The following is an 8,947-nucleotide window of genomic DNA, read 5'->3' on the forward strand; positions in this document are numbered from 1 at the left end:
ACTTTTTTGATGTATGAAAGTACCCTCTACTTCAGCTATAGTTTTTGCCCACATTAATTTGACAAGTTTGCATCGCCCTACATCTCTCTGACCTAGTCTCCCCTCTGTGCTCTCACCCTGGTACTCAGAGCCTATTCTATCTGAATCACATAATAGCAATAATTATAATTTATGGTACACCTACTACGTACTAGTCGGAATACAAGACACTTTGTATACATTGTATTATTTAATTTCCCCACAATCCCAGGTGTAGGTGTTACTTGCACCACTTTAAAGTTGAGGAAATGAAAGCAGAGAGGTTGAGTACTTGCCCAGTCACACCTTGTAAGCACAGTATTACTGCACACACACATACCAAGTCAAGCCACAGAAAAGGTGGAAGAGTACAAACGTGTGAGTGTGTGTGTGTGTGTGTGTGTGTGTGTGTGTGTGTGTGTGTAGGGATGAGGAAGGGGTGATCAGGGAGGGGAGAGAAGTAAACATTGCGGAGAAAAAGAGCACACCTCAGAGGGACTCAGAGCATAGCCCTCTACTTGAGTATTTGACATGATACATCTGACCCCAAATCTCTCACCCAACATACCTCTTCTAACCACATTCCTAGATCCTGAGCTCAAGCCAGAAGGTCCAAAATCTCATGGCAACTTCTTCTGTTGTCCAGGCCCAAGGGCCATCTGTCACATACAGGTAAGTCCAGATGCCTTAATCCTGAGTGGTATGGTCAAAAGCAGCTGGAGCCTGGGGAGACAGAAAATGAGACTCAAGAGTATCATTAGCTGCTTTGCTGAGTTACAGAATTTTGTAAGAAACAATTTTGGCCAGGAATTTTTTTCGGGGGGGGGGGGCCCCGGGAATTTTGAAGGAGGTGACAGTAGAATATAAACAGTACTTTGCCAGAATTCAAAAGGAAGTTAACTGCAGGAAGCCTTATCTCCCTGCAGTTGAAAAGAAAAGTTGAAAGAAGAAAATAATTGAACTAAAACTGTTTCCTTCAAGATTGGGGCCTTAAGAAAGGTTCTGTGCTGTGAAAAATAAGCATTATAATAACACAGTTGTCGTTTAATAAATACCTACTTTGTGCAAGATATTTTATCATCCTGATCTCATTAACCTTACAACAACCTTATAAAATGGGTAATATTTCCCCCCCTTATATCTAACAAAATCAAGGCTGCAAAAGATTGGGTAACCTGCCACATGAGTCAGAGTTCTCCAGAGAAATAGAAACAATAGGAGATGTATATATATATATATATATATATATATATATATATATATATATATATGTGTGTGTGTGTGTGTGTGTGTGTATATGTATACATATATATCCTACATAAAAAATATATATGGAAAGAGATTTATTATAGAGAATTACCTCACATGATTAAATAAGTCAACAAGTCCTAAGATGTGCAGTCAGCCACTTGGAGACCCAAGAGAGCCAATAGCATAATTCTAGTCCAAATGTCTACAGTCTCAAGACCCAAGAAGAGCCAATGTTTCAGTTCAAATCTGACGGCAGAAAAAAAAACAATATCTGAACCCTAAAGCAGTCAAGAGAAGGAATTCCCTCTTATTTGGGGGCAGATAAGTCTCTTGGTCCAATTCAGACCTTCAAGTGATTTGATTGAAATCCACCCAGATTAGAGAGAGCAATCTCCTCTACTCAGTCTATTGAAATGTCAAACTCATCCAAAACTACTCTCACAGAAACATCCAGAATAGTATTTTATCAAATATATGGGTACCCCATGACCCAGTGAAGTTGACACATAAAATTAACCATCACACTTGCCTAAAGATATCTAATTTATAAGTGCTGAAGATGGGATCTAGACCCAGGTCTGTCCTCTTCAAAAACCAACAGTTATTGCTCTGTGCCAGAAACACAGGACCATGGAATTACCTAGAATGTTATGATTTTATTACTTAAAAGACCTGTGCTGAGACCACAGAAAAATTAGTCTATGAGTGATTTACACACACACACACACACACACACACACACACACACACAAACATATTCACTCAACATGCATAACAATACACACACATGCACACACAATTTTAGGCCATTAGCTAGATAGGTAAACATTTAATTTTTGTACTTGAAGCAAATTAGGTATGCTGGAGCTGGAATGCCTCAGAAAAGGAGAAAAGGATTAATAGTACCAAAGGTGCTGTGGGACAGGGCGAAGCCAGACACCTGGTTTCTTGCAGTAACATAGAACAGTTTTGTTCAATGGCCACAAGTTCCTCCACCTCAAATGAATTATTTGTCAGTTTGATTATAGTCAAATAAAAAGCAAAACTTAGGAGCGCCTGGGTGGCTCAGTCAGTTAAGCAGTTAACTTTGGCTCAGGTCATGAGCTCATGATTCATGAGTTCAAGACCCACGTCAGGCTCTCTGCTGTCAATGCAGGGCCTGCTTTGACCCTCTGTCTCCCTCTCTCTCTGCCTCTCTCAAATAAATAAATAAATAAATAAATAAATAAATAAATAAATAAACAAACAAACATTTAAGAAATAAGAGCAAAAATCAGTTTGAAATCATCCTGCCATATACTTGCAATGGTATCTTTCTTGCAATGTCTCAAGAGAAAAGGGAGAATCACATTTTTTTTGGTTAAAATAAGGAATTCCAACCCCCCCCCCCCAAATACAGGTGATCAGTAATCCTATTCTGTCCAGACAGCTTAATGACTTTCTGGAAATCAAACATCAGGAATATATTAAGGAATTAGCTGCTAAAATTGTAAGTCAATTCTATTTTGTTCCCATGGTTTCATGTGACATTATATTCTCCAGGAGGGGAAACATAATGCTCAAAATGTGCCTGGTTCAGCATGTATCTATGTGTATAGAAATTATAACCCCTTGTTAAGTAAAAACTATATATACATGAATGCTATTCATAAAACCCACTAACTGATATAACCATATGCCCTTTCCTCTGTGCAGTTTTACTAACCAAGTGTGTACTATTTTTAAACTTGTCTGAGGCTTTATGAAAAAATCAGTGAGCTTCTAAATCCATCAAAATCCAATGATAACCCTCCAAGATTTCTTCAGCATCAGATGATTCTGGGGGACAAAAAAAAAAGAGAACATTCTTGATTACTGAAAGAATGAAATCCAACAAATTGGGAGCAATTTGATTCCTAGGAAGACTCTATACTTGAGGACTAATAATCAGTTGTGATATGCTACTTCTTAGAAAAGATACTCTGAGGTTATGCACATCATCTATCTAATCTGCAGAAATTTTCTGAGTCAAGCAGGCCTGAACCAGTGTACTATGGCTTTCTTTGCTTTCTTCAGAGAAGTGTCACGTGGTAAAATATTACTTACAATGGGAAGCCCTGAAGAAAATGTTAACGTTTTACTAAATCTATGGCTGGAGGTTGCTGATATGAATTTATATAAAGGCAAAATAAATTACAGTTGGGGGTCAAAACGTCATGGCTCACTCTTTCATAGAAAGGGAAACTGCAGCCTAAATGAGACAGCGCAGACTAAGAGTTGGACTTGAGCTCTAAACCGCAACCTGGGCCTGTCATGGTCCTAACACCACCCAAGTCATTGTCCTTACGTCCTTTATATGCAATGCCTAGTATGAGAATAATAGTTACTTTGTATTTCAAATGCCTGTTATGATGACTCTGTGGAGAAATACCAAGGAAGAAAATGGATGAGAAAACACCTGTACTGACAACAGAAAAAGACTGGCCATGAGAAGGCAAATGAGAATAAAATGTAGCACTAAAGATCTTGAGGAAGAAAGGTAAGAGGAGCAAAATATGGAATAGAGTCAAAACAGAGCAGAAACCAGGATTCCCAAATTATACTAATTATAGATGTGGCGAGAAGGAGGGTTAGAAGCTACTGGGTAGAAAATTTAATGCTGAAAGAGGGAAATGAGGAACAATATAGTCATGAAAAAGGGGGGAAAAACCCTCTTTGGTGCTGTCTGGTATCCACTGCTTTCCCAAAAGACCCTGAAGGGGAAAAAGGTCGGTCCTGAGGCACATAATAATCAAAGCATTCCATAGCATATATACATCCTCATATCTTTATGTGTTACAGCATGTTTACTTCTTTCTTTCATTTGGTAGAAGAGAGCAGACCAGAGAATCTTAAAAATTTTTTTGTGTTATAATTATAAACAGGCAAAGATGCAAACAAGTTAGCAATTGCCCATGTACGGATTAGGTTATGAAACTTTGACTAACAAGACACTGGAAATATTTCCAAGACACATTTTTGCAATGATTCAAATGTCAGGGTTGTATGATGTAAGTTTGGGAAATAGCACACTGATTTATTTTCAAAGATTTATTTGAGGAAAGGAATCAGAAATACAAGCTGCAATTTGTAATAGCACTGTTTAAAAAGCCAAAAATAAAGATTGTTTACATATTGTATTAGAAATGAAAAATCTACTAGAGACAACAGCTTTTTGTGTTCAAAGAGTACTACAGTGTTAGAGTTCACCAAATAACTTCGTAAGCTGATATAAAATCAGCATAAAACAATAGGAGCTCAAGAAGAACTGAAATTTTGCATGGCTAAAATAAGCCATCCACATGGATATGTTCTTGATCCTTTAGCCACATAAATCTGGTAAGAAAATAGATGAGTCAGTATGAGGAATAGCAACTAGCAAGATCAGATAAGTAAATAGCTGGTTGATGGATTCACTTCCAGGTTGACTTCTTTGCTCTATACATTTATTTACTTGCGATGAAAGGCGATATAATGCGGACCTTCAGGGAAAAGGATCTTCTGGGATGTGTAATTCTATTTGTTTCAAGTAGTGCTTTATGATCACCACACTGGTCACAAATGCCCTCTGCCCTCCAAATCACCATAGTGAGAGACTGTGTGCTAACAGAGAGGAAGTACATGTTAATAGAAGTGAAGAGAAGGGAAAAACAGCATATCCCATGGAAATACTCAACACTTCATTCATTCATGTCACTGAAAGGTCCCTTCCCTGTCACCTCATTCAACTTCATAAACTCAGTGCCTAACACTGCTTAGTAGATGAAATCCACCCAAAAAATATTCTTTGAAAAATTAATCGTTCAAATCCACTGCCATTATACTCCCAATAAAGACTTTGAAAAACTATTGTTATTGGTCCTCTTTACCAATACAATGAAGGGTATACAGCATTTCTGAAGCTAATACACATTCCAGAAGATCCTCTTCCATGAAAGTTCAATTTTTGGTTCTTTTTTCCCTTTTAACAAGACCATTTGTAAGGATCAACATATTTTCATCATGTTTAATTTTTAACATTCTTATAAATATCTTATTATTCTTTCTTAGTTTGGACTGTTTTAACAAAACACTCATAAATAACAAACATTCATTTCTCATTGTTCTGGAGGCTGGAAATCTAAGATCAAGACATTGGCAAATGCAGTGTCTAGCAAGAGCCAGCTTCTTGATTCATAGATGGCCTTCTTTCTGCTGTGCTACACATGGTGGAAGAGGGGAGAGAGCTCTCTGAGGCATCTTCTATAAGGGCACTAATCCCAATCATGATGGTTCCACCCTCATGACCTAATCACCACCCAAAAGCCCCAAGTCCTCACACCATCACATTGGGGATTAGGTTTCAACATATGAATTGAGGAGGATGCAAATATTCATGCATAGAATTCTGCCATTGACCCCCCCCAAAATTCATGTCCTTCTTGAATGCATAATACATTCATTCCATTGGAATAGCCTCCAAAGCCATAACTCATTCCAGCATCAAATCTAAAGTCTAAGTCCAAAGTCGCATCTAAACATCATCTATATCAGATACAGTAAGTCTCACTTACTGTGATTCATCCTGGGACAAACTGATCTTTAGCAGTAAACCTGTGAAATCAAACAAGTTATCTGCTTCTGAAACCTGGTAGAACAGGTGTAGAACAGATACTCCCATTCCAAAAAGGGAGAATTAGGAAATAAGAAAGGAGTGATGTTATTGAGCAAGCCCCAATTCCAAACAGGAAAATTCCAATAGACCTTAGGCTCAAGGACGATGCTCTTTGACTCAATGCTCTGTCCTTTAGACCCACCAGAGAAGGGGTCCTGTCCCTGCAGGTTTGCAGGGCAGGTTGACCCCTGAGGTTCTGGGCAACCCTGTCCCCACAGGTTGGCTGGGAGTCCCCACCTTCGCTCTCTGCTTGGACCCTTCCCAAAGGCTGGTGTACCATGCCCACTTCTCATAAGGTGGTGTCCAGTGCCCAGTGGCTCTGATCTGACTTGCAACCTGTAAAATCTAGGTGTAGGCAGCAAGTACCCATAGCTTGTGTACTCTACAAGCCTTCAGAGACAGCAGCAGGGACACTGCCAAGGTTTGCTACTGCACTGCTGGAAGAGGCCACCAGGCCTGCCAGAGCTGTACCTGGGGTGCTGGAGTAGAGCCAGCAATGTTCAGTGGGCAGTGTGTGCTGAGGTGGCCCCTTCTTTGCATTCTTCCATGGTCCCGTATATGAGCTTCTATTTTGTATGCACATGGCTGGCTAATCTCTTTATCACACACTTGTTTGACCACACCCTTTAGTATAGCAGGGTTCCTCATTCTTTACAATTTGGATAAGCTGAGAATTCTCCAAATCTTAAAGTTATGCTATCCTTTTGATTAAAAAATTCCATCTTCAAATCATTTCTCTCTCCTCTGATTTTACTGTCAAGAGGATCCAGGCCTCTGATTCAATACTTTGCCTAAAAGTAGCTTCAGCTAAATATCCAATTTCAACATTCACAAGTTCTACCTTCTATAAGACACTAGCACAGGAGCACAATCCAGCCAAATTCATTGCCACTTTATAATGAGGATGGCTCTTCTTCCAATTTCCAATAACATGTTTCTCATTTTTCTTCCTGAGATCTCATCAGAATGGCCCTTATCACCATATTTCTACCAACATTCTGTTCTAGATTACTCAGGTGTTCTCTAAGGAGACTGAGGCTTTCTTTATAGCTCTCCCCTTTCCTTTCTGAGCTCTCACCAGAAGCACCCTCAATGGTCTGTCCAAGGTAATTCAGGCTTTTTCTAGCAGGCACCTCAAAATTCTTCTAGCCACTACCCATTGCCCAGTCCCATAGCTTCATCCATATTTTCAGATATTTGTTAAGCAATATGCCACTTTCTTGGTACCAATTTCCATTTTAGAATTTTGGGAGAACACAAATATCCAGTCCATAGCACACTCATATTTATGATAAAACATGCATAAATCTCTGGTTCTCTCTGGTTATCATCTGTCACCATTGTAAATCTAAAAGAGATGCTTACTTATCACTCTGTACACAGAAGACCTGTAATCAAATCTCATGTCCTTTGGCCAGTCTGGCCTGGATCATCCTAGGTCAAGAACCACCTAGACTGATCTGTAACTACATAGAAGCTTAGGGATAGAGTATTCAATCCTTGGGGTTCAGGGCTTTGTGGTAGATTTATTGCACTAATGGTCTAAATCATCACCTCTTTGCAACCTCTCCCATCAAGAGGAGAAGTCTATTTCCTCATTCCTTAAAACTGGGCTAGCTTTGTGACTCATTCTGGCCAATAAAATGTAATAGCAGTGAATAGTGTACTAGTCCTGAGACTTGACCTTAACAGGCCATGAGCCCTCATTCTCACTCCTGCACCTTTGCCATGAGAACCTGCCCAGGCAAGCCTCCTGGAGGATAACAGATATGTGGCAGCCCCATGTGTCCAGCACTCCAGCTGATAGATGGACATGTGAATAAGCCCAGTCAAAACAGGGAGAACTGCCCAGCCGAGCCAAGAGTAGGTAATTGACCCCCAGGCCTGTAAGCTAAATAAATGCTTACTACTTTTATGGTGCATTATTGTGGCCTTAGAAATCTGAAACAGGGTTTCACTTGGGCCTTACTTCAATCACACCTGTACCAGTTTAACGACCTCATTGCTGATCATCCTATACCCCATCAAGCTTTTAGCTTTGTTTTCACATATAACTTACAATTCTGGTTGAAATATCTGCCAAGTATCTTGTGTTCTCCAGCTGGTCCTTCTGGTCCATTTGAGAATATGATGCTAAATATTGAAGCAGACACTTTGCCATGAGCAGCCTTATGTGCTCAGTGACTTGGCAGATCCCTAACAAACAATAAGCCTGGAATGTCGAAGAATTCTTAGAAACTTATCAACTTGACCAAACATGGGCAAAATCAAATTCATAACAACCAGGAACTAACAAAATAAAACCATGTGTAATTTTTTTAAATAGTTACATAAATCATTCCAGACCTTGACTAAGAACTGTATTTTTGAATTAATAATTGAAATCCTTGTGCTTTAACATCTTAGTGACTTTAACATTTTGTTTTCAGATAATGATGATATTTCAAAAATAAGTATTTCAAACATCTTTTGTCAAGAAGTTTCAGAGCTCACCCATAATTCTCTGCCTATTTATTCTATCCAAGGAAAGCATATTTAAAACAAGATGCCTAGCCTTCCCAATGAAAAGCAAGTTAAATCTTTAAATAGAATTCAAGACTATATTCAGAGCATACAGTAGAGCCCTTAAGATACTATGCCCTAAAAGTGACATTTAGACCAGGGAAATGGAAAGAATTGACAGCATTCCCCAAACAAAGATGACTAAATGAAAGAAAAAAATATCGCAATAAAATGAAAGTTCTTCTTTCTGGCAACTTCCAAGACCTCCATTTCAGAAAGCAGGTAGCACATTAGCTTACTGCTGAAATCACTCAACTGATTCTCCCATTATATATTTGTTAAAATAAGAAAAGCTGTCCAATAAGGCAATTTGAGGAAACAGACTGATAATCAACTGGCTCTGGAAAATACTGAAGTAGTATTGTTGGGACCAGAAAGACCGTCTTTTATATTTCATTCTCTCACACTAGCATTGAAAGGAACAATCCAAATGACAGCCCTGCC

At 39.0% G+C, this 8,947-nt stretch overlaps 1 long non-coding RNA gene across 1 annotated transcript in view; it reads right to left on the bottom strand.

Annotated features, from left to right (window-relative positions):
• The window catches only part of LOC121037810 (uncharacterized), a 231,814-nt gene extending 230,987 nt beyond the window's left edge, over positions 1 to 827 (bottom strand). Inside the window, exon 1 of the long non-coding RNA XR_005794000.1 lies at positions 587 to 827. This is a non-coding gene — a long non-coding RNA (uncharacterized LOC121037810). The remainder of the gene's footprint in view (positions 1 to 586) is intronic.
• Between the last annotated feature and the right edge of the window lie 8,120 nt (positions 828 to 8,947).

The sequence above is a fragment of the Herpailurus yagouaroundi genome, unplaced genomic scaffold, assembly GCF_014898765.1.
Source record: "Herpailurus yagouaroundi ecotype Mexico unplaced genomic scaffold, PumYag 164, whole genome shotgun sequence".
NCBI classification, from domain to species: Eukaryota; Metazoa; Chordata; class Mammalia; order Carnivora; family Felidae; genus Herpailurus; species Herpailurus yagouaroundi.